Source organism: Euprymna scolopes, chromosome 13 (genome assembly GCF_053919585.1).
Source record: "Euprymna scolopes isolate OS-2025 chromosome 13, ASM5391958v1, whole genome shotgun sequence".
NCBI lineage: Eukaryota > Metazoa > Mollusca > Cephalopoda > Sepiida > Sepiolidae > Euprymna > Euprymna scolopes.
Genome location: NC_136494.1, coordinates 15,428,040 through 15,453,039, shown reverse-complemented (window position 1 = coordinate 15,453,039; position 25,000 = coordinate 15,428,040). Strand labels below are relative to the sequence as shown.

General features: G+C 34.2%; 1 protein-coding gene across 1 annotated transcript in view; it reads right to left on the bottom strand.

The window, feature by feature from the left end:
• LOC145291944 (protein lev-9-like) overlaps positions 1 to 25,000 on the bottom strand; it is a 1,240,163-nt gene that overhangs the window by 629,389 nt on the left and 585,774 nt on the right. The window lies entirely within an intron of this gene.

Below are 25,000 nucleotides of genomic sequence, written 5' to 3'. Positions count from 1 at the left end.
AACCTGAGACGGTGAAAAGTGGGAGAAAGTCCTGTTTTCTGATGAGAAAAAATTCAATTTATTAAGTTTGATTGTTGGCTTCCAGCGATATTGGCATGACAAAAACATGCCCCTTGAAATTTTTTCCACAGGTCATAGTGGTGGAGGGTCTGTAATGGTATGGGGGTGCCTTTTCTTACAGAGGGACGATGGAGCTCCAGATGGGACAGGGTCGTCAGACAGCAGCTGGTTACCTTAGCATGCTATAAAAAGCATCTTTGATGATGCAGGGTCATCGTTTGTGTGGGGATGGATGGTTATTCCAACAGGATAATGCTGTAATCCACACTGCAAGATGGACCTTGAGCTTTCTACAAGAAAATGGAGTCCATTTCTTGGGACATCCTGCATGCTCACCGGACTTGAACCCAATTGAAAATTTTTGGGGATGGATGAGAAATGGCAGACAATATTCAACAAAAAATGAACTTCGTGAAGCCATCTTCAGAAACTGGACCAGGATCCCCCACACCTTAATAGAAACCCTTATTTCTAGCATGCCCCAAAGAATTTTTAAAGTCATCAAAAGCAGTGGAGGGAGAACTCATTAATAAGTTTGATTGTTGAATGTTTTCATACACTTTTTTAACAATTTAATAGAATTTTTGTCTCTGGTTTTATAATTTTGATACTGTGTAAAAAGCGTAATTTAATAAAAATGTAAAATTTAAAAATAAATCTTTGGAATGTAGCTTTTTGTTTCCATAACCTTTTAGATTGTAGCATTGATAACCTTAACTCGGAAGAGTTTAAAATCTATCCTTAAAAAAAAAAGTTTTGTTTTAAAAGATTTTTACGTGGTCTAAAATTTTTGATCAGCAGTGTATATAATTACATACATATAATATATACACATGCATATAAGGGAGGGAAGGAGATGCATATAAGGGAGGGAGTGAGAGAGAGTGAGAGAGATTAAGGATGAGACGATTCCAAAATCTTTGTTCATTTCACTACAATGTCGATTTAATTCTAAATTTTAGATTCGGATGCAATTACTGATTCCGATTTTTTTCTTTTTTTTAAGTTTCGAAACATTTAATTAAAGTTGTCTTGCTTTTTCTTTTTTTTTTTTTAATTAAAATTGTTTTACGTTTCCTACTTTCTGAAACACTTGTCGACTGACGTCAAGAAGAACACAGAGAATCCGACGCAATGTCCGCAAATTTGACGAACCAAACGAAAACATTTAACAAAAACTGAAGAATACAGTAAAAAAAAAACAACAAAAAAAAAACGAACACCAACAAAAAATATAACACAAAAAAATGTCATCGCGACACAAAAACAAAAGCTGCTACGCGTAAACACAAGTGTAAAACATATTTAAGACAAAGAAGTTATTCCTGCGGCTTCAGTTTCTCTACAATCAAATAAGTTGCGATATACGTTTTGTAAACTTGGCACGGATCAAAGAAGAAAAGAATTCTTGAATCGCTAAAACTTCAAATACCCCCCCACCATAAACAAATAACAAGAATTCTTACTTATCTGCTGATCGTCATATTAAAACTAGTACCAACATAGTGAAAGTTTTTAATGTACTAGGGACGTTCCATAAGTAATGCCTCCTAATTTTTCAGCCCGTCTGCATCAGAGAGGAATCGCTAATTGCGTTGTTATAATGACTGAACTTATGTATTCATTATCTCAATGTTCCATTTCTCTGTTGCAGATATTGACAGTGTGACACTCTAAGAAACAACTGTCGTCATGAGCGTGCGTAAGAAGCAAACATGCGTCATTGAGTTATTGGTAAAAATGCATTGATAATGGTGGTGAATATGGAGAAAAATAAACACTGGAGCACAAAAGGCCACTCGATATAATGGCACCATTACTGTCTTTGTAGTTCTTCAACTTTTTTTAGTTAAAAAATAGGAGGCTTTACTTTTGGAACGATCTCCGTGTATAATTTTTGGAACCTAGCATTGGGTTATAAAACAGTTATGGGAGATGTGACAGGGATTGGGGCTTCATAGAGAATGTGAAACTATTGAACTAGAATAGAAGAAAAAATACCAGAAGGAAATGTAAACTTTAAAATCGAAATGAATGAAATAAAAATGGGTAAAAAATTCAACTTTCTTTGCAAAGAGCAAGTAGGATTGTGCTCAGAATCCTACAATCTCACTCATGCTTTTAGTAATCAAAAAAAAAAAAAAATTTTTTTATTATTAGATTTTCATCCCAACAAGACACAGTGCCACTTTGATGTAGGGCTTTACTATCTGGGATATAAATTTTGGAGATACTATGTTAAGAGTTGAATTTTTGGAAATACTATGTTAAGAGTTGAATTTTTTGAGATACTATGTTAAGAGTTTAATTTTTGGAGATACTATGTTAAGAGTTTAATTTTTGGAGATACTATGTTAAGAGTTTAATTTTTGGAGATACTATGTTAAGAGTTTAATTTTTGGAGATACTATATTAAGAGTTGAATTTTTGGAGATACTATGTTAAGAATCAAATTTTTGGAGATACTATGTTTAGAGTTTAATTTTTGGAGATACTATGTTAAGAGTTGTACAGAAAGACGTCTGTTTACATTACACTTGAACTTCTGCATGTCAGTAAAGTCAGGGAAGCAGGGACACCGAAAGGGAATTCCAAAGTCTAGCAGTCCTAGGGAAGAAATTATTAGAGTAGAAGACTTTCTTACATCTAGGGATTTCTACTCTGTAGGGGTAAGATTTTGCCGCTTGTTAGGGTGTCAAGGGTATTTACATCAAGGAGGGACAAGGGATTGGAGTTACTCGGTGCACTTACTATTAAAATACTTTTAAAACAGGCAGAGAGATGCAATCAGGTGGCCGCTGGCAGACCCTGGGTGTGGCAGCAGGACTCAGCACTGGTTCTCAAGTCCAAAAAGAACCAGGTTTGGCTTCAGAAGGAGTGCTACGACTTTGTAGCTTTCTATCACTGCCCCCCCTCCTCCCTCGACCTGAACCCGTTGGACTACTTCGTTTGGTCATACACTGAGAACATCACCAACATGACCTCTCACAACACCAAAGCCAGGCTGATCATTGCTATTCACTAAGTATTCGCCGAGCTCCCGTCAGCGGTTGGTGAAAAGGCATACTCCTAGTTCTGAACCCGTATCGAGGCGGTGATTGAGGCTGAAGGCAGCTACATTGAATAGATGTCAGCTCTACTACATAATCAAGTCACCTGAATTAAGTTTTTCAATAAAAGTTTTAAAATAAAGTTGTAATGTTGTTTTCTTTAGGGCAACAATCTTATTGTTCCGCTCTGTAACCTTGTTACCTTTTATTTGGTTGAATGCCTGTTTACTTTTCCTTACAAAGGAGTCACCAATTATCAAGGCCAAAAGTCCAAAGGTTAATTAATGTGAGGTGGTAGATTAGTAATCGTTAGTGGTATAAGTTTGGTAGAATTTGATTATTTAAGAGAACAGTTCAAACAGAACTTGTTTACATTAGTCTTGAAGGCTACAATATTGTAGTCAGCTAGAAAGCATGCCAGTGGAACAGTGTTTCATAGGCGGGAAGTTCTGGGAAAGAAGCTTTGTTTATGAAATTAGAGTGGAGGAAATTGTTGATAGTGGTTGTAGATAGTCGAGTGTTATTTTGTTTTGTGAAAGTCCGGCAAAGGGGGAACTATATATTATAGTTCAAACGAGCACTTGCTAGGAAAATAACGATAGAGCAAAGGCAGTTAAAACATTCCCAAAGCTACTTCCCCCTACTTCAGCAGATTCTTAAGCAACTATTTTCATCAAGAAAGTTTCTTCCATGGAGTAAGATAGGATCATGCCCACGTTATTTTTATTTATCTAAACCAAAGTTTAATTGGCACTAATATCATTGAAAATTATTTCAATTCATACATTCTTTGCTTTAATGGATATTAGATATAGCTGGTTACTTTTAATGCATCTTAAACCAAGCTTTTATCTTTACATCATCAACGTTCTGATCCCCATCTGGCATCAATTGAAATCGATGGCTCTCATCTAGGGGAGGCACCATATTTTGACCGGCTTCTGGGATTGACCTTTACTCCTGATCTGAAATGGAACACGTACATCAAATCTGTTGCCAAGGTTGCTGGAAAAATGGTGGGATCCTTTTACTGCTCCAGTAGATATCTCCCTGCTGATGCAATCTCTATCTATATTAAAGTCAAGTATGCCCAAGGATGGAATACTGCTGCCATATCTGGACAGAAGCTGCTAAAAACAGCCTATCCTGCCTTGACAAAATAGACTTCGTAGCCTAGTGGAAGATGCCCTTTTCCCTTACCTGCAACCTTTCTCCCACAGAAGGGACGTTGCGAGCCTGTCTTTGTTTTATCGTTATTTACATGGAAAGTGCTCGTCTGAGCTCCAATCTCTGCCCGCCCCTTGCCAATCTTTCACGAAAAACACCTGTCTAGCTGAAACCACTGTCAGTAATTTTCCCCACTCGTCTGTGCCTAAATCAAAACGTAGATTCCATGAACAAAGGTTCTTTCTTAGAAGTGCACGTCTGTAGAACTCTCTTCCGTTTGCCTGTTTCCCACATGACTGCAACTTGGATGTCTTCAAGTCCAACATAAACAAATTCCTAATAAACGCCTCCTTCAGTAAGACACTTTATCAAATCTCCATTACTAACGATTACTACGATATTGTCCCATTGATTACTGTACATGCAATAACCCTTATCCCCGAGTGGCCCCCGGGCCTTGATAAGTGGTGATTTCCATGTAAAAAAGAAGAAGCGTATGAATATCAAGTTGAAGTATTCTTGTATATAAAAAACTTATATTATTAATGGTTAAAAGTCAACCAGAGTGTTCAGAAATGAATTTAAGTAAAAATGGCAGAAGTGAATAAATAGGTAAAAATGACACACAACAATGGCACAAGTGAATAAATAGGTAAAAATGACACACACAAAAAAATGGCACAAGTGAATAGGTAAAAATGACACATACAAAAAAAATGACAAGTGAATAAATAGGTAAAAATGACACACAAAAAATGACAAAAGTGAATAAATAGGTGAAAACGGCACTTTGACAACAGAAAAGTTCGACCATTGTAAAAGTGCAGGTTAAGCTACCATTCCTCCAGATGCAAATCCTTTATAGGAAAGGCCCTGTCAGTGGGGCATTAGAACATGCCGACTGCCCCCCTGCAGAGAGTAAAAGTCCCTCAATGGGGGTTCTGGATATGACCTTAAACTATATCCAGTGGTGAGGCCCCAGTTTGTGGGCTTCGGGGAGTCTGGAGCCACCCTTTAATTACCATTGCTCCCAGGTCCACTCTGACCCGAAGTGGTAGTACCTGTTAGGGTCCCAACTATGGGTTAAATAGAAACCGACGTGAAAACAACACATATATTCTATTAAAAAAAATTTTCTTCAAAATCTTTGGATTCGGCATTAAATGATCCGAAAAGGGTTGATATGCCGTAAAACAAAAACAACTAACCAACCTTTATAGGAAAATGACGATAGAGCAGAGGCAGTTAAAATATTTGTGTATCAGCAGATGCAACTGCTTTATATCTAAAAATTTTGGACATGTACACACACACAAAAAAAATATTACACGAGTTTTCAAAAATATAAATCATTTTCTTTTACTGACAAATTCGGAAAAGGAAAGTTATTCTCTCGAGCTCATCTCACAGGATGTGTTCGATTGAAGTAATGACAACACGCCGGCACTACAAAATAAATCCATGTTTTTTATTGCAACCAAACAAACAAAAACAACATTCTTACAAGAACTTTTCGTTTCAACAAACGCAGAAAATAGTTTTTTTTTTACAAAGAATCACACTAGCACAAAGAAGATATTGCCTAAACCTTGAATGATTTTGGAATTTTCTCCCTTGAATAATAATAACAACAGACAAGAACGACTCTTCAGTTTTAAATTAAAAAACATTCTTATATATTTTTTTATTCATTTTTTGGAATCCTTGGAGATAAGGCTTCATAATTTGTGCATTCATTTTTTTGCAGGCTGTTATATCGTTCGAGTTGTTGTTTCACCACGTTTTGGCCTACTTGTCCTTCGGCCTTCTTCAGGTGATTAACTGTGACGGGATAAAAATGTCGAGTCTTGTAACTGTGTCCGCAGTAATTACTGCTTTTCATAGTTGTTGTTATTGTTGTTTCACCACGCTTTTTGGCCAAATAATACTCTGGCCTGCTTTGGGTAAGATTGAAACCACTATCTCACCAGGAATCGTAGAGACTCAATACCTCTATGCACTCCACCAGCTGAAGAAGACCAAAGGATGAGTAGGCCGAAACGTGGTTGAACAACAACAACTATGAAGATGAGGATAAGTCCGCAAAAGAATAAATACACAAAGAATTTTCTTGTTTCTGAATTTTTTTTTTTTTTGATAATTTATATTATTTGGCTAATTCGGACTGCTGTTCTCATCTTCAATGTTATTTTCACAACGTACCGATCAATGTAACCTCCGACCTTCTTCAGGTCGAACTAGGGAATTTTTCTGTCGAACTCAAATTTTTCACGGAATTTCAAATGCGATTAACCTTACATAAAGAAGCTATTTTTTTTTTTTACAATAGATTAACGACTTATCAAGGCCTAAAAGCTACTGGAGGATAAGGGTTAATGAATTAAGCTCTTTTTGTTACAATAGATTAACGACTTATCAAGGCCTAAAGGCCACGGGAGGATAAGGGCTGATTAATGTAATCAGTTTAAAATGAGAAATGACCCACGACTGATGCAACTAAGTGTAATGCTAAGAATGTAGTATAAGTTTTTAGTCTAAGATCTTCTTGCGATAATTATGCAGAATTAGGACCGACTTATCGTAGGAATTTTTTGCGGAAGTTTTTCTAAAACGCTGACATGCTAAAATGCTGAGTTCACGAAATTGCAAAAATGAGCTATTGCTACTCTAGTCATGCCGTACATTCCTTGAAAAATCTCCTCCGAACTATATTCGTAACAGGCAAGAACGGCTCTCACATATTTTTTTTTTTTTTTTTTTACATGGTGGTCACCACTTATCAAGGCCCGGAAGCCACTCAGGGATAAGGGTTTAATTACGAGAAAGACTTGCATATTCTCAGTGTAAGATTCGAAACTGAGGCTTAGCCTCTTTTTTGCTAGCGGATGCAAAGCTACGGGACATCCCTGCTTGGCTCTCACTTTTAAAAATTTTTTATAGCTGCTGACGTTTCGTTGTTATTAAATTTAGCTTTAGCACAGTGAGAGGGGACTTTCAGACAGCTGTTCATTTCAGCTGTAAACCTTTTCTATCCAGAAAGGTGTAACTTACGACTGAATTTTATCAAGTACTTTATCCCCGATGCGACTGGTCCACAAGGAAAAGAACACTCAAGAGTAAACCGAATAATCCAAATAATATGGATGGAAAACAATTTTTTTAATGATCTAGAGGAGGATTGATAATTTGTATTATTTGGACTACCATTTTCATCTTGGTTGTTATTTTCACAACGTTTCGGCTGATGTAACCTATAATCTTCTTCAGGTGTACCTTATAAAACTCTGCTTTTCGTTTTAGCGTTTCATGTGCACCATAAAACTTGCAATAACTAAGTGTTTTTAATGTTTTGTGTTTAAAAGACAAATTATTTTTAAAATTATTTAATGCATTTTAATCTATATATCTATAAAAGTAAAAATGTGTGTGTGTGTGTGTGTGTACATTTCCCTACGAAATAACTCTGTCATTTTTCGTTTTAGAGACTTGAAATTTAACATACCAGCTATTGAGATTTGGGAAAATCTTTTTAATCGGTTTTCAGCCAAAAATTTGGCTGTCAAGGGGTCAAATTTCAACGATTTGGCCTTTGAAAACTCTACAAAACTCGTCCGCCAATTTTGGGTCTAACCACTTGAAATTTTAAATGTAGGTTACTTGGACATAGATCAGACATTTTAATTTGATTTGAGCCCCAAAAATAAATATTAAGGGGTCTAGATTGGGGTCCAAGTCAAACAAAAATGTTAATCTCTGTGGTCTCTACCAAATTACTCAGCCAATTTATGGTCTTAACATTTTAAATTTTATATAAAGGGTATTCAGAGATAGGGCAAGCATTTTAATAAGTTTGGGTATAAAAATTGAACTGCCAAGGTATCAAGGTTCAAAAGATTTGATTTTGCGGTCTAAACATTTGAAATTTATACATAACGGGTATTCAGACATGCAGCAAGCATTTTAATCAGTTTGCGGGCGAAAATTTGGCTGCCAAAAGGTCAAAGTTGAAAGAGTTGACCTTTGCAGATTCTACCAAATTCCTCCATCAGTTTGTAAATTTTAGATGTGGGTAACTTAGACATAGGTAAAAACTTTGTATTTTGATTTGATATCAAAATAATAAATGTTAAGGGGTCAAAATTAGGGTCAAAGTTAACAAAAAAAAATTATCTCTGCGGTCTCTATGAAAGTACTTTGACAATTTTTGGTCTAAACATTTGAAATCTTACATAAAGTGTATTCACATGTAGGGACAGTTATGAACAGTACATAGGGCCCGAGCAAAGCCGAGCTGAACTGCTAGTATTAAATAAACGAAGGGTTTAATTTGCCATGAAACAGAGCAGTAGAACGAAACATTGCCATCGTTCAGACCAAACTATTCTAAATCTAAAAGTAATACTGAATTTTATCGAAAATGTTCAATTTTAGTTTTTTTTATTCAGACTGGAAATCGATTGGAACTTTTTGACCCTAATCCATCGTTCACACCTGCTACTGAAAATCAAAAAACGAAAATACACTTAAAACAGAATTTTGGAGTTTTTAAAAATTATTTAGGAGTTTATTTAGACTCCCATTTTCACCGCGGTTGTTATTTTCACAACATTTCGGCCGATGTAAGCTCCAAACTTCTTCAAGTGCATCTTTTCGAATTCAGGAACATTTGTTAAATTCGAGAATCCGTATGGAATTTCAAACTGAATCATTTATTAAATCCATTGGAGTAGATTGTTCCCATACTCTCAGCCATTACCGAGTGGAAGTATTTTCCAACCAAATAAAAGCAGTTTCAAATTCCACACCTAGCAACCCTGCGTGAAAACCGTATTTTGCTGAACAGAAATTCTGAATTCTTCTGTGGGGAGTGGGGGGCGGTACTGATACTTACTATGCAACATGACACGCCTCGACTCTGCAAGACAATTCTGGACGACTGGAATGTGACAATCTTAAATCCCTTAAGCCTGTGCTACAATCTGAACTTCTATCTTCAGTAAATACATGCTACCCAAAAGGTAAACCCACACACACACGCACACACATACTGACAAGAGAACTTTTTTTTTTTTTACAAAGGAGTCACCACTTATCAAGGCCCGGAGGCCACCCGAGGATAAGAGTTATTGAGTGTACAGTAATCAATGGGATAGTATCGTAGTAATCGTTAGTAATGGAAATTTGGTAAATTGGATTACTTAAGGGGGTGGTTCATCAAAAATTTGTTTATGTTGGACTTAAAGACAACCAAGTTATAGTCAGCTGAAAAAACAGGCAAATGGAAGAGAGTTCCATAGGCGTGCAGTTTTAAGTAAGAAGCTTTGTTCATGGGATCTGCATTTTGACTTATGCACAGTCAAAGAGTGGGGAAAATTATTGACGATGGTTTCAGCTAGACGGGTGTTTTTTGTGAAAGATTGGCGAGGGGGAAACCAGAGATTGGAGCTCAGACGAACACTTGCTATCGAAAATAACGATAAAACAAAGACAGGCTCTCAATGTACCTTTTGTGGGAAAGAGAAAGGGCATCTCCATTAAGCTACGAAGTCTGTTTTGTACTCAGTAGAGGCAGGATAAGCTTCTTTTAGCAGCTCCTGCCCAGATGTGACAACAATACTCCATCCTTGGACGGACTTGGCTTTTATATAGATAAAGAATTGCACCAGCTCTGAGATATCTACTGGAGCAGTATTGGCAACAGATTTGATGTATGCGTTCCATTTCAGATCAGGAGTAGAGGTCAAGTCCAGAAGCTTGTCAAAACATGAAGCCTCCCCAAGACGAGAGCCATCCATTTCAGTTGATGCCAGATGAGGATCAGAGCGCTAAAGAAATTTTTTGTTTATTACTTATTCCAGAACTTTCTATTTTAAAATCTTCTTAACAAACTTTGCTTTTTCAAAGTAATTAATATATTTTGTTTCTTAATTCATGTTTTCTCGCTTTCATTCCAAAAAATCCTGTTGTTGACTTCATTCATTCAAGTGGTGTCCCGCCTGGTGCAGGCAGTGACGGTTATGGTTCTCCATCCATTTCTCTCCCTCGAAGCATTCATGAATTCATTGTTGCTCATCGTTTTTAATCGGTTTTCGGCCAGAAATTCGGCTGTCAAAGTTCAACAATTTGACCTTTAAATACTCTACCAAACTCCTCCGCCAATTTTAGGTCCAAATATTTGAAATTTTAGATGTAGGTTTCAGGACATGAGTCAAACATTTTAATATATATATATATATATATATATATATATATACACACACACATACACATAGGCACATAAAGTTATAAAAGGCCCGAGCAAAGCTGAGCTGAACTGCTAGTATATAATACACTAGCAGGGAGACCCGACGTTGTCAGAGATTGAATTAGGATCGACAAATTTTCCACATTTCCAATACTTTTACTGTTATCGAAATTAATGAACTCGCCCATTTTGCAATCAGATGATTTAATTGCCTGCTCTAGTCAGGGATCTACCGTGGTGCATCTGAAGAAAGCTTTACATGCATCCCACAGTGACTTAGTTCACAATAAAATGTAGTTAATATTGCACTCTAGAGAACCTACTGTTGATTTATGAATTATTTTCATATAATGGCTTAAATTAAAGTTTAAAATGCAAAAGTCAAGTATCATCAATTATACTCTAAACAGATGCATTGATTTCGAACACGCCCCTGTCATATCAAAGAACCCACTGCTGAATTTGAATTTGTATGCCTGGCCTTTATGCTTGTTTGGTGATAATGTATTGAATTTATATATAAAATAAAAAGATTTCCTGTCTTATTAAAGAACCTACTGTTGATTTTATTTGCTGGGCTCTTCTACTTGTGCCCTTGAGAGCGAAATTTCTGGCCAAAAACCGATTAAAAAGATTTTCCCAAATCTCACTATCCCTAATCTCAAATCTTGAGTCTGTAGACAGAGTAGTTTGGGAGGGAAATGTGCACACACAAACACACACACAGGCAATTTCACTTTTATAGATATATGTATGATTATACAAAATGTATAATGTATTTTAACTTGAGGTTTAGTTTCTTTGTTTTTGTTTTTCATCTAGTGTCTCAGAATTTATCCAATAGAAATTGGAAGCTTTGTGTGACATAAAAAATTTTGGAAACATTATTCGAAAGTTTCTATTTTACAAAGCAAAAGTGACTGTGTCTAAAATTGTAAAGAAAATAAAAATAAATGTTTTCAAACATTTCAAAGTTGTTGAGAGAAAATAGCAAAAAAAGACAACTAAAAATAAAAAAAAAACTCCAAATAAAACTTTTAAGCAGAAGTGCAAATCACTTGTGGTTGGTTTGCTTAAAAAAAAAAAAATTAAAATAAAAAGTTATAAAATGTAAAAATAAAAAATAAATAAAAGGTAAAACAAACGCACACAAAATCAGCATTTATTTTTCTTGAAGGAGAGGGTTTGTTTAGGTAAAAAAAAATCCATCCAGGTGCAAAAAATATTTTAAATTAATATCCAAAAAAGATTTTTCTTTTCTTTTATAAAAAATATACAATAACGAAACTGGTAACAGCTTCCCAAAATAAGGAAAATAAAATATTTTCAAAAGAAATTGAGTAAAATTGAAACAGTTTGAAATATTTGAAAATAAACTCAGTTTTTTCAGCTTCAGGTCTAGACATATTGTACCATTTTCAAAACACGCAATATTTCGTTCATTCTTCTTTTTAGTCTTTTCTTTTCCCGCTGCACGGAATGCTTATTGAATTTTTTCGCGCTCATTTTCTTTCATGGCTGCAGACCACAGTCAGTATAAACAATTGTTGGCATAAACAGCCAATCATTTGTGTGTAGCATAGTGCATATGAGCACGTAAGAAAATAGCAGCAGCAGCAGCGGAGGATGGCTAGCTTGTGAAGAGAGCAGCAGAAGCTGAGAAAACGCGCATATGCAAATAAGGACACCATCTGGTCGGAGAGAAGCAAAGTGTGTGTTGGAAAAAAATGGACGTGTAAAGTCAAGGATAAAAATATTCCAGCTGTGGCCGAGAGTCGGTCAGAGGAAGGAGAAATGCACCAGGCTTGATGGACGTTTGACAACAAGAGACTTTTTAAGTGATCTCGAGACCCAGATTTTTATTTATCTATTTCCTTTGTTTGTTTGTAAGCGCTACGTTACAAGTGAACGTTGCCAGAACCTCCGTTTTCCTGTTCTTGTATTAGATCATCATAACCAATGCAAAATACAAAATGGGTTGGGCATTAAAGTTCCATGATTTTAATAGTTTGATCATGAACAAGTGCCACTTGTCTATAAAGCTAATCCTTCCCGAGCGAGGTGTTCTGATTCAGAACCTTATTCAGACTGTTTCTCAAATAAAAAGTTTGGTGTATTGCCGTAGCTTTTGTTTGCAGTTGTACAGACAGTAGGTTGCAGTTTTTTTCTGTCTGAGCAGTTCCCATACTGGGCGACTGTCCTGACCATTGTACCCAGAGGTATCTTTTGTCCAACACAACGAAATACGAAACCATGAACTGTTTTGGTTTCTTTCCATATTATATCGATTGATGGAGCTGTTGACTTAGCTCTTGCTAACTGGTGACCCATTTATATTTTTATTCATCAATTCAACTCCATATTTATTTATTGTTGCCCCTGTTCTTGACACAGTAAAAGCGACGGTCATTAAACAAGTCCAAGGGCTTCAAGAAAAATCAAAAGACCTGGCACAGATAAAATGGAATGTAATATCAAAACAGATGATACACTTTGCTCCTAACTCAAAATTCAACGATTGCATGTTACCAGTATATTTTGTGGTATTAGTATTTACTCTATATTCGTACAAGGAAAATAAAAGTATCTTGAAGTGCAAAAAAAAAATAAAATGAATTCTTAAAATAATGCCATGTGCATATAAATAAACACGACAAAGTATCAATCATGATAGTAGCGATACCACTGTCAGGCATTTTTTCTAATAGGGTTTTTAAAGACACCGTGACATGAGGAACTTTGCACGATAAGTAAACGCTAAACCAATATTCAACATGAGCAGATACCATAGTGATTTAATAGAAATTGGTTCAAACATGTTCCGTGAGTTACCCAATATCACTGCCCACAGGGTTACAGAATTGTTGCTGTTCTTCTGTTGATGGTCATTAAGACATTTACTTCATACATTTAGCCTACTTGGGAGTCCATTTTTCAAACTCCTCGGCCTAACATGCACAGATATTTGGAACAAATACACTGAGGACGTTGCCAAGGCTGCTGCAAAAGAAGGTGGGCTCCCTTTACCGTGCTAGAAAATTGCTCACACCAGAGAGTATCTTGTATCTTTACAAAGCCACAATTCACCCATGCATGGAGTATTGTTGCCACATCTCGGCGGGTGCATCTACCACTAGTCTTTTTACTCTTAGACAAAAAAGAGTCTCAAATTGAATAAGCCCTGCGCTGTCAGCCAAACCCCAATCTTTGTCCTATCGCTGTAATGTTGCATCTCTGTGCCTGTTTTACCAGTACTTTAATGAAATGTGCGTTGTTAAACTTATAGCATTTGTGCCTCTTTGACTAATTTGACAAGCAGCAAAATCTCACCCCTTGACTGTCGAGATACCTAGATTTCAGTGTTGGGTAAATTAATAACCTTTTTTAGGTTAGTTAATAATCATAGTCTAATTTACTACAAAGCAAATAAAGAAAAACGTACCTTTGTTTTTTCATTAAATAACGCAGAAGGTATTTTGATAATGACAAAAGAAATAAATAAATTAACAATGTAACATTTTCTTAGCACACAATAAGACGCACCGAGACACATCTGTTTATTTCTTACATTTATACACGAAAAGAGAAAAACGCACTGCATACGTAGCTTTTATATTGAAAAAAAAAATGGACGTGTAAAGTCAAGGACAAGAATATTCTTTATGTAAACATAGTCAATAAAAGGGAGATAACTCAGTTGCTTGATTTAAAATACACGTCATCGCTTAACAAATAAAGAGAGACAACTCTTCAGTATGTAAAAATCCAGTAATATTGATCATTTCGAAATAGTGAAAAAGCCTTCTACTGTAATAGTTTCTTCCCTCTTTGTTTCCTGCTTTCGTGACTGTACTAACCCGCAGAAAGTTTAAATGTAATGTAAACAAACATGTAGCTACCTAACTCCACATAGTACCATTACATACAATCCCAAAGAGTAGCCTCTTTACGTTCCAAGTGGCAATACTCCTTGTTGAGGGTAGGAAAAAAAAAAAGAAAGTCTTTCAAAAATATTAATGAATTAAAGATCAAACAAATAAAAACATAATACAGCATCATTGGTGATCACTTCGATGGCGATGGCTCAGTGGTTAAAGACACAGCCTGACATTCTAGGTTTACAGAGTTTGATTCCAGTTTGTTCCACAGAAACAGTTTTACTTGTGGATATTGGCAACCTTCAGGTGATCCCTTCTGTAAGTACCCAGTGTCTTTTTAGAAAGGATTCTAACTAGAAAGATACTGAGGAAACGACTGCTAACAATAAAATCATCTGATTCACATTATCCCACAAAATAAAGAAAAGTAAAGCAAGACAGACCAAAGTAAGGCAAGACAGACCAAAGTAATAGATATTCCTAACTTAAGCATGACAACCAAAGAAAATGCTATTTCAAACTAAGCCATGAGAGACCATAGAAAATGAAAATGCGTTTTTTATACATAAGCTTGCTGGACCAAAGAAAAGTCTATTTCAAACTTAAGCATGGCCTATCAAAAAAATGCATCTAAAAAATTAAGCAGGACAGACTACAGGAAATGATATCTCAATCTGAAGCATAAGAGACCTAGGTAACTGATATTTCCAAACTAAAGCATGACTTACCAAAAGAAGATTATTTCTAAGTTAAGTATGACAGACCAAAGACCATGTTTTTTTGAAGTAAGGTATGACAGACCCCCAAAATGCTATTTCAGACTTGTGGATGGCAGACCAAAGAGAATACTATTTTGAATTAAACTTGCTAGACCAAAGAAAAATGTATCTGTGATATCACAGCCATAATGAGAAGTCATATGTGGTAGATAATTAGGAATATAAATCTCACCTGTCTGTTTAAATGTGTGTGTATGTGTGTATGTTTATGTATCATTTTGAAGCTCAACCCATGGGACAACAAATATAAACAAAAATTGGCCAAAATCGTTAATTCCTTCACCTCCAACAAGGCACTTTTCTACAGGGAGGGGTCGGTTTTTTTGCCGATATTTTCGAAAGTCATCGCCTATTTTCGATTGTCTAACCGTAACTTCGGGTTTGGCGATGGGTGCAACAGCTAACGCATCACGTTTTTTATTTCATTTTCTTTTCCTCCTTCACGGTACAGGTTCAAGCCTACTTGCCTACTACCACATTTTTTTTTTTTTTGGCGCTCGCAATTTTCCTTTTTTTTTTTTTTTCTCTCAACCAACACCTTTACACACACCTCCACTTTCTTTTCCACCTCTGCATCGTGTGTTCGAGCCTGCCTGCTTACAACAACTTTTTCTTTCGTTTTTTTTTTTTTTTTTTTTTTTTTGCTTAACACACACCTACAAACACCCGGGCAATGCCGGGAACCCAGGCTAGTTAGGAATAAAGGTCTTTTCTTAAACCTGAAACAGCAAGTTGAAGTTCTTCCCTATTCTTTGTTTTGCGACTGAGTCTACAACATTTTGGGTCCCGAGTGTTTACATATTAACACATGCGTGAATGTGTGTAACATTACAGTTGGACACATCCCAAATAGGATATGTATAGTAAGTCACCATATGTATTTTGTTTTTGTTTTTTACAAGGGAGTCACCACTTGTCAAGTCCTGTTACTCTAGGGTAAGGGTTAAGGGATTCAATGTGGCAGTGCAGTAATCGTTAATAATATAAGTTGGGTACAATTTGACTATTTAAGAGGACGGTGAAACCAGAACTTGTTTACCTTGGATTTGAAGGCCACCATACGGTAGTCGACCAGGAAGCAACCCAGCAGAACAGTGTTCCACAGGCAGGCAGTTGTGTTCGTGAAATCTGCATTTTGATTTAAGCACAGATAGACAGTGCGGGAAATTGTTGATAGTGGTTGTAGCGAGTTGAGTGTTTTTTGTGAAAGTGTGGCAAGAGGAGACCATAGATTGGAGCTCAGTCGAGCACTTGCCATAAAAAAGGATGATAGAGGAGAGCCAGGCTCGAAATGTCTCTTCCCCAACTGCACCGACATGCAGAAGTTCAAGTGTAATGTGAACCGATATCTTGCTGCCCAACTCCCCACCTAGTACCTGTGTCCCTAATAGTAGCGCCCTACATCAAAGTGGCAATGTGCCTTGTTTGGGGTGAAAATGTAATAAAAATAAAATGATTTTTTTCTTTTTAGTCATATTTACCCCAAATTAAATATTAGTAGAAATATACTGCATATTAGTAGAATCAGGAAAACGGAAGAGCAAGAGGGAATTCCAAAGTCCAGTAGTCCGAAAGAAGCAATCTATGAGAGTAGAAGGCTTTCTGGCATCTAGGGATCATTATGATAAAGGGATGGAATTTTACTCTTTGTTCGATTACTCAAGGGTAAAAGTTCGGCAAAGCATATTCCATTAAAGCACTTATAAAACGTACAGGGATGCAACACTGATGTGATGGGACAGAGTTTTAGGTTTTGTTGATAGTGCGAGGCCAAAAATGTATAATTTAAAAATAAAAACAAAAATATCCAAGTATTTGTATTTAAATATTTATCAAACTAATACTCAAGCAATATACCTCAGTCTGACCGGTACTGAGCCCGTTCCTGGCCTCTCACCTGTCAGATTGATTGTCAAGAACGGATTCTTGACTGGTACTTTCTACCCAAGTCTCCAAACCGCACGTGCATGGTCCCCTCTGGTGCTGCATATGAGATGACGCCACAAAAAATAGTGAAGAAATGAGGAATGTGAGAAGTGTGAAGGGCCAACGTTGCCTTCACATTTTTGCCAAGTTTCAGAAACTCTAATGGATGAGGCAAATCTTATGGAGTAAAACGTGTCATTTTTTGCAATTTTGAAGCATTTGTGACCCCTTTTGAGCGGTGCAATTTCACGCCTTAAGACATATATATTTGAATTCAGCACCATGGAAAACCACTATATAAAGATACATATCAAGTTTTTGGGTAATATGAAAAAAGGAGCTCCAACAAGGCATGTTTTTTCTAGCTCTAAAAGTCCCAGAGGGATGCGAACCAGAATTTTGCCAGGTTTCCAAGCAACCGAAGCAACAGGAAGACCAACCCTGTAACATTCAAAAGAACGGCAGGGCTATATAAAAGTTATGCCCACTTGGCAGTAGGACTGACGTATAACAATATTTGCAGAATTTGTCTTTCTTTTTCAATATACAGGTCCTCATATTTGCTTTACCATGAATGGTAATACGATGAAACTAATACCTTTTTAAAGCTAAATTCATTAATTTTTTTGTAATTTTGCAATTGATATTTCATTTCTTTTCAGTAATGATGGTCACTCAACCAGAAAAGAAGGTTTTTTTTTCGTGCTGAAATTTGCAAAATCACGATCTCATACCTTGACCTCCCAGATCTCCAAATCTCACACCCTGTGATTTTTTTTTTTTTTGTGGGACTTTGTGAAAGGACTTGTCTATGTACCTTGCACCCTGAATAACAGAAGCTGTTGCAACAATTGACAATGCAATTCTGGGACACGTTTGACAAGATTTGAACTATCGGCTTGATGTGTGTCATGGGACCAATGGTGCTCACATTGGACAAATTAGAACATTTCATGAAAACTTGAGATTACAACTTTCCTGAATATACTAAATACTAAGTTGGGTCTTTCTTCCAAACCCATACCGGTCCACAACACGTCTAAAAGTATGATGTTTTTGTGAGAGTCAGTTGGGTCAGAATTAATGTAGAAAATTAACTGAATGGAACTGACAAATAATTTCCGGAAACACATATCCGGTATTGACAGGAAAGATAACCATATAAGAACGATATGCGTTGATAGTCTTGGAAATGGTGAAAACTACTTCACTTTATTACGATAGTAAATAATAGGTGGGTGAAATTGAATATCTACAAATTCTTCACTATTGTTTTTAAGTTGCAAGGAAAGTATGGAAGCACAACACAGAAACAATTGCTTTTTTTTTCTCTCTTTTTGCATAAGCAAACCCAGATGAAAGATTTGTTATTATCTTATATTTGCATCTGTCAAATTTTATGCCCACCCTTGCCCGGGTAATTATCATAGTTCCTGCTAATCCATCAAACCTCTAACAAGCTTCCGTTTAGCAAATCGCTTTTCTTTCACAGACTACTTATTCCGGGAATATCAAAAAAATGTAGTTGGGCAGCTGAAGGCCAGACGTATTTTAAGTTAAGATGTGAGCTACACACACACACACACACACACACACACACACACACACACACACACACACAAAAAAAAAAAAACGTAACCCTGAAAATTGATACTACACAAAAACTTAAAAAGAAAATAAAAACTAACTTATTACCTATCCAACCGTTAATACAGGCAGAGAAAAAAACGCCACACAAAATGATCAATTTTGGAAAGAAATAAACACATGCTGAATAGTAAAGAAAAAAATGAAAAATAAAAATAATCATAAAAACAAACATGTTGCATCGTAATAAAGTATTTTTATGAAATCAGTCCAGATGCCACTTATTGTAATTGAAAACACAGAAAAACTTAAAAGAAAAAAAAAGATAAAGATTAAAGACAACGTATTTTTGGAAAATAAAAATATTGATAAATTTAGAATACCTGCGTGCGACGGATGTGATTTTTTTCTATTTTCTTTGATATCTATGTAAACTAACTCGTAACCCATCCTACCATTTATGTTTACAATTAATAAAGGCAGAGAAAAAGTCACACAAGAAAGGTACAATTTTGGAAAGAAAAGCTTAAACATAAAAAGATAAAAGACTAGTTGTTAAAACTAGAAAAGAAAAGGACAATATAATAAATTAGTGACTTAAAATATTGCAGCATTAAGAATTTTATTTTAAAATTCAATTCATAACATAATATAATCACTTCTTAATGCTGCAATATTTTAAGTTATAAGTATCATTTACTTTTTACTAGAATATCTTGTCCATTTCTTTTCCAGTTTTAACAACTAGCCCTTTATTTTTCCATGTTCAAGCTTAACCATATTACTTTTCATACTAGAATTTTTCTGTTGTAATCCATGATTTTTCCAGGCTTTCTATAAATTCACTTGTTGTTTGTTTAATTTCAGTCTTATTGTTTGCTCCCATAAGCACATATGTAATAACAATGTACGGCACTCGTCTGCTTTCAAAAAATCCCTCTCAATTATCTCCCTTTCATGCTTTAATTCTGTCTGTTTCACTTGTTACTTCTCTTTTCGCGACATCAGTGATTTAGTAGCAACAGAACTCGCTGAAGCAACGTGGTTGCTATGGAAACCAGTCATAGAAAGCGTCGATCAACTCCTTACATATGTTTACGATTTTGAACAGCAAAAAAATAATAACTTTCGTCTTACTGAACGAAAATTGAACAAAAACTTTTACAATATAGCTGAAATGGTGATCTATAAATTGTAATAATTGTTTGAAATTTAGCCGAGAAGTGAGTGAGCAGTGAAGCTTTAAAGCAGTTCTAAATGGCTAACACTGCCATTTAACCATATATTCAAAAAAATTTATGTCATTCCTAAGCTGATTACCTTATGGCAGCTCTTCAGTATGTATGAACCTGACTTTTTCACTCTTCTGATGAAAAGCATTTGACTTCGAAATGCCATGGCCTGAATAGGCTTTCTTTATTCTTTTAAGTATTATGTATTTGATGATGTAATAAAGCTTCACTTAACTTTGAATCCACATCTTATATTTGTTATCTAAATTGCACCACTTATTCGTGTAGAGTTTTTATTATTTTTATAAGTTTTGGAATAAGGATTGTATATTGTTTTTATCTTTGTCAATTTTGTTTAATACTATATATATATATATATATATATATATATATATATATATATATATATAAAATATAATATAAAGTTGAACGTCTGTGTGTGTGGTCACAAATAGGCTCCTATATGGTTGACTATTATAGAAAACTGATTACATATAATGATAGAAGACGTATCGAGACACAGGAATGGGTATGTTTGATCTGCCATAATGATGATTCATTAAAATTGTAGGGTTTGCGTTCGCGCCTGGTTCACAAAGTATGGAAATAAAAAATTAAAAAAAAGTTTACAAGTGTTTTTTATATAGATGTACATAATAATACTTTGGTAAGTATGTTTTAACTTAAATAGGGATGGTATATTAAAATTGTGGGGTCTGCGTTCGCGCCTGGCCTCCATAGAATGGAAATAGACACAAACTTTAATAAAGACTTTTCATATCTATCTGCGTAAGTATACTTTGATAATTATGTTTCAGTTTGAAGAAATATGGTATAATAAAATTATGGATTGTTCGTTCACGCCTGACCTCCATAGAATGGAAATATGTCACAAAGCTCAACAAGTTTTTTTTTAATATAGATCCACAGAATATTGTGATAAGTGTTTCAGTGTGAACAGGTATGGTATAATAGATTATGGGGTTTATCTATTTTTACTTTCATCATATTTTGCTTTAGTTTTGATATCCCCAAATTCGAAGCTATCTCTTTACAACCCTTCCTTTTTATAACCTATCATGCTTTCATAAATCACAGTCCATTTTCTGTAGGCTGTTTTTGAACCCAGTAAGCGACGGGTACTTTTGCTAGTATATATACAGTATGAACAATATTGTGATATTTTTTAAATTCTTATCCTCAGGTACATGTGTTTCATCCTTTTTCTGGCATCATCAGCCTGGAGAATGATTTTTCTGTCGGTTACAGTATTAAAATCGCAGATCAAAAGGAACATTTTAACATCCACAGAGCTATGCAGCTAGCCTACCAATGATGATGAAAGGAAGAGAATTAAGGTCTATTTGTATCGTTTAAAAATGGACATATTCAGGTGAAATTCACATAATGCATTAAATTGGGCAGCCTAATTATAATTTCCTTAAAGGTTCCGCCCTAGCATTAAGGAGCTATAAACAATATAATCGGAATTTCATGAAAAACTTTCCGCACTTGAGGCATTACAAGCGTTTATCTAATCTCTATCAGATAAAACATTAAACAACTTGAAATAAGGAGCCGAAAAGAACAACAACTCATTTATTCAAATACTAATAACATTAATAATATATATATATATATATATATATATATATATATATATATATATATATATATATATATATAATGCTATAGTTTAAAGAAAAGCAGGAAGAGTGTCCAAAAATATTCCAGGGTTGATAAAGGAATGCGTTTGAAATTTTACAAGTAGGTTTATATATTAAATAAGTAAATTATATTAAATAAATATATATATCATATTAAATAAATATATATTATACTAAATAAATATATATATATATATTAAATATATATTATATTAAATAAATATATATATATATTAAATATATATTATATTAAATAAATATATATATATATATTATATTAAATAAATAAATATATAAATATCTTTTTTCCCTTTAATATTGTGCACTCTTAATAACCTTGTAAAATTCATGAGTTTTTCTCTTGAATACCTATATTTTATATATATATATATATATATATATATAAGATGGCATAACATATTGCAAAATAACTGCAACCCCTCTTTCAATTTTCAAATCATGCCCGTATTCCTTAATTTTCTTTTAAAGTTGATAAGGTCCTTTTTCATCTAGGTCAAAGGTGGAATAAATAAAAAAAAATTGACATAATAATTTCATGAATGAATTTGCGTTACGAAACAGGTGTTATCAAGAATCGTGCATTTCAACGTACTTAAAGAAATAAACGATAAGATGGTCAACATCCTGAAATTTTGAATATAAACTTTTGTCATTTATTTGTATATGCTCTTTAGTTACATCGAGTTTCATAAAATAAAGAACTGATACGAATAAAATGTGAAATATAGTTGAATAAACATATTTCCCCATATATATATATATATATATATATATATATATATATATATATATATGAGCGAAAATTAAAATATGCAAATTAACATTGACAAAATGTATTGTTTCAAAAACAAGGAATCGAAGAGATAATTTTATTTATAAATTATTTCCTTATTCCATGGAGTTTCAGAGAATTGTGTTTTTCCTTCAAAGGAAAATTGAAAGAAACAGACAAAACCGATGGGAATAAATTAAAAATTAGAAATTTATTTAACACTTGTGCTCTCAGCACAGTAACAATATCAAAAACAAAGATGGCCGCCCGTCCTACGTCACCAGAGTGTAATCTCGTAAGTTCTCGTTCAAATCACGTTTTATACATTCAAAGGGAAGTAAGTATGTTTTGACTTCATCCAAACATGTAAGGAAAATAACTATCACTAGACTTAAAATAATTAGAAGAAAACAAAAATTTTATAGGCTTGCTATAACAGTGCTGGTTGATGCAAATATTTAAAAACTGTTTTAAAGAAGATAAAAAATATCAAACACGAATAAATATCAAAATCGAAATTTTTCGATTATTCTTGCTTTACCGACAGTAGTGTGAAAAGCAGATTTTGTATGTAGTTTTTGTTCAAGGAATAGAAAATAGTAGAATATCTCACTTTTATTTATATATGAAATATATTGAATTATTGGCCAATAAATAACTTTAGTTTTCCTTTTAAAAGCACTTTTAGACGTTTCTATGCTATTTTATTTTTGATTTCCTCTTGGTAATTCGATTCACAAAAATAACGATGTGCGTTGCCATGAGGCACGCACAAAAGCTTCAGATTCACTTCACTCAATATTGAAAAAGTCTTTGATTGGAACGAACGATATGAAGAATTCCATCCAAGATGTTCCGTCTTGATGCCAAAAGGTTTTATCATTATCTCACCGAACGATTAGATAATCGAGACATTTTGGATGGAAAAAGTGAAAGAATTAAATTTGTTTGGATTTATCACTTTGCTGAGATGCTTTCTTTCTAGCATCTTCAAAGCTTCGTTAAATCATGGGACATAATTTCTTCTCTTTGAATTTGGGAGAAATTCTTTCAGATTTTGGTATTTCCAAACACGTGAACGTTTTTCAAGAATTAGTGCTATTTATATCAATCTTGACAAATAGAAATATATAATGAGCTTTAACCTAATCTTATAGAGGTACCATTCAGGTAGTAGACCTTAGAATATGAAATTTGGAATTCTGCTCTCTTATCACGACCGTCAGTTATAGTTATATAACCACTCTGATGAGTGTCAGTGAATATGAAACATATTTCTATGGATAATATTTATTTATGACAAAGACAAATAAGTTATATATATATATATATATATATATATATATATATATATATATATATAGATGACATAATCCCGTTGACACATCGGTTCCTGTTAGATCACCGAAGTTAAGAAACGTCAGCCTGGTCACTATTAAAATGGGTGACCATATACGAATTCCAGATGCTGTATGTGGTCTCTGCTTGTCACGGCATTGTTTCCAGTCGTCTAACACTTTCCTTGCTACTGGACTCAAGCAGAGCCGATTCAGCAAAGGTGTGGTTGGTGATTGTACAACCCTTGCTTAATAATTACTCGCGCAGCTATCCTTACAGGGGGTATCCATTGTCTCTAGATTCTGAACGGAGACATCGCATATAAAATTATTTTTTATAAAATATGTATGAACATTGTTTATTTATAAAAAACAACAACCATATACTGAAGTCAGAATGTTGCACAGACAAACACACACGCACACACACACACATATATATATATATATATATATATATATATATATATATATATATATATATATATATATATATATACTAGCAGGGCGCCTGGCAATACCCGGCCGTAAAACATGCTAAAATATGATATTTTGATTAATGCAGATTTCGTATTTACTATTATATTGGACCTAATATATAGTAATGGTTTTTAAAAATGACCTGACCGCCACCTCCGAGAATCGAAACCAAAACGTTTAGCTTAAGATTTAGTTTTCTTTCTGCCGTTAATCACTGAGCTTTAAAGACATGTTTGTTATAAGGCTAAAAATTAAATTCTGAAGGAAAAATTGGACTTACGAGTAAGAAAAAAAAACAAAAAAAAACGATTAATGTCTCAGGTGAATATTATCCGATGAATAAAGAAAATTGTTTAATAGCTCGAATAAGTATTTTCATAAAAAAATCTAACAAAGAAAATAATTGAAAATATATTCGTGGCAATAAATTAATTAAAGAAAACATTAGGCTAGTTTGAATCAAGTAGTGATATGTCAAACAGGATAACTATATTATCTCTTTCTATCTTTCTCTTTCTATATATATATATATTTATATAAATACGAACTTTAAATAAATAAATTTTCTTTGGAAACATAACAAACCATATATATATATATATATATATATATATATATAAATTTAACGAAACACATGTAAGACGTACATCATAAAATATGAAATATTATGAAGTGTGAATTAAATACATTTGCTGGTTTGGAAAGATAACTAACGATATATATATATTATTTAAAAAATATATTTATCAACTGACGCGTGTTTCGTCGTCTACAATTCATCAGAGTGGCTGGATCTAGCT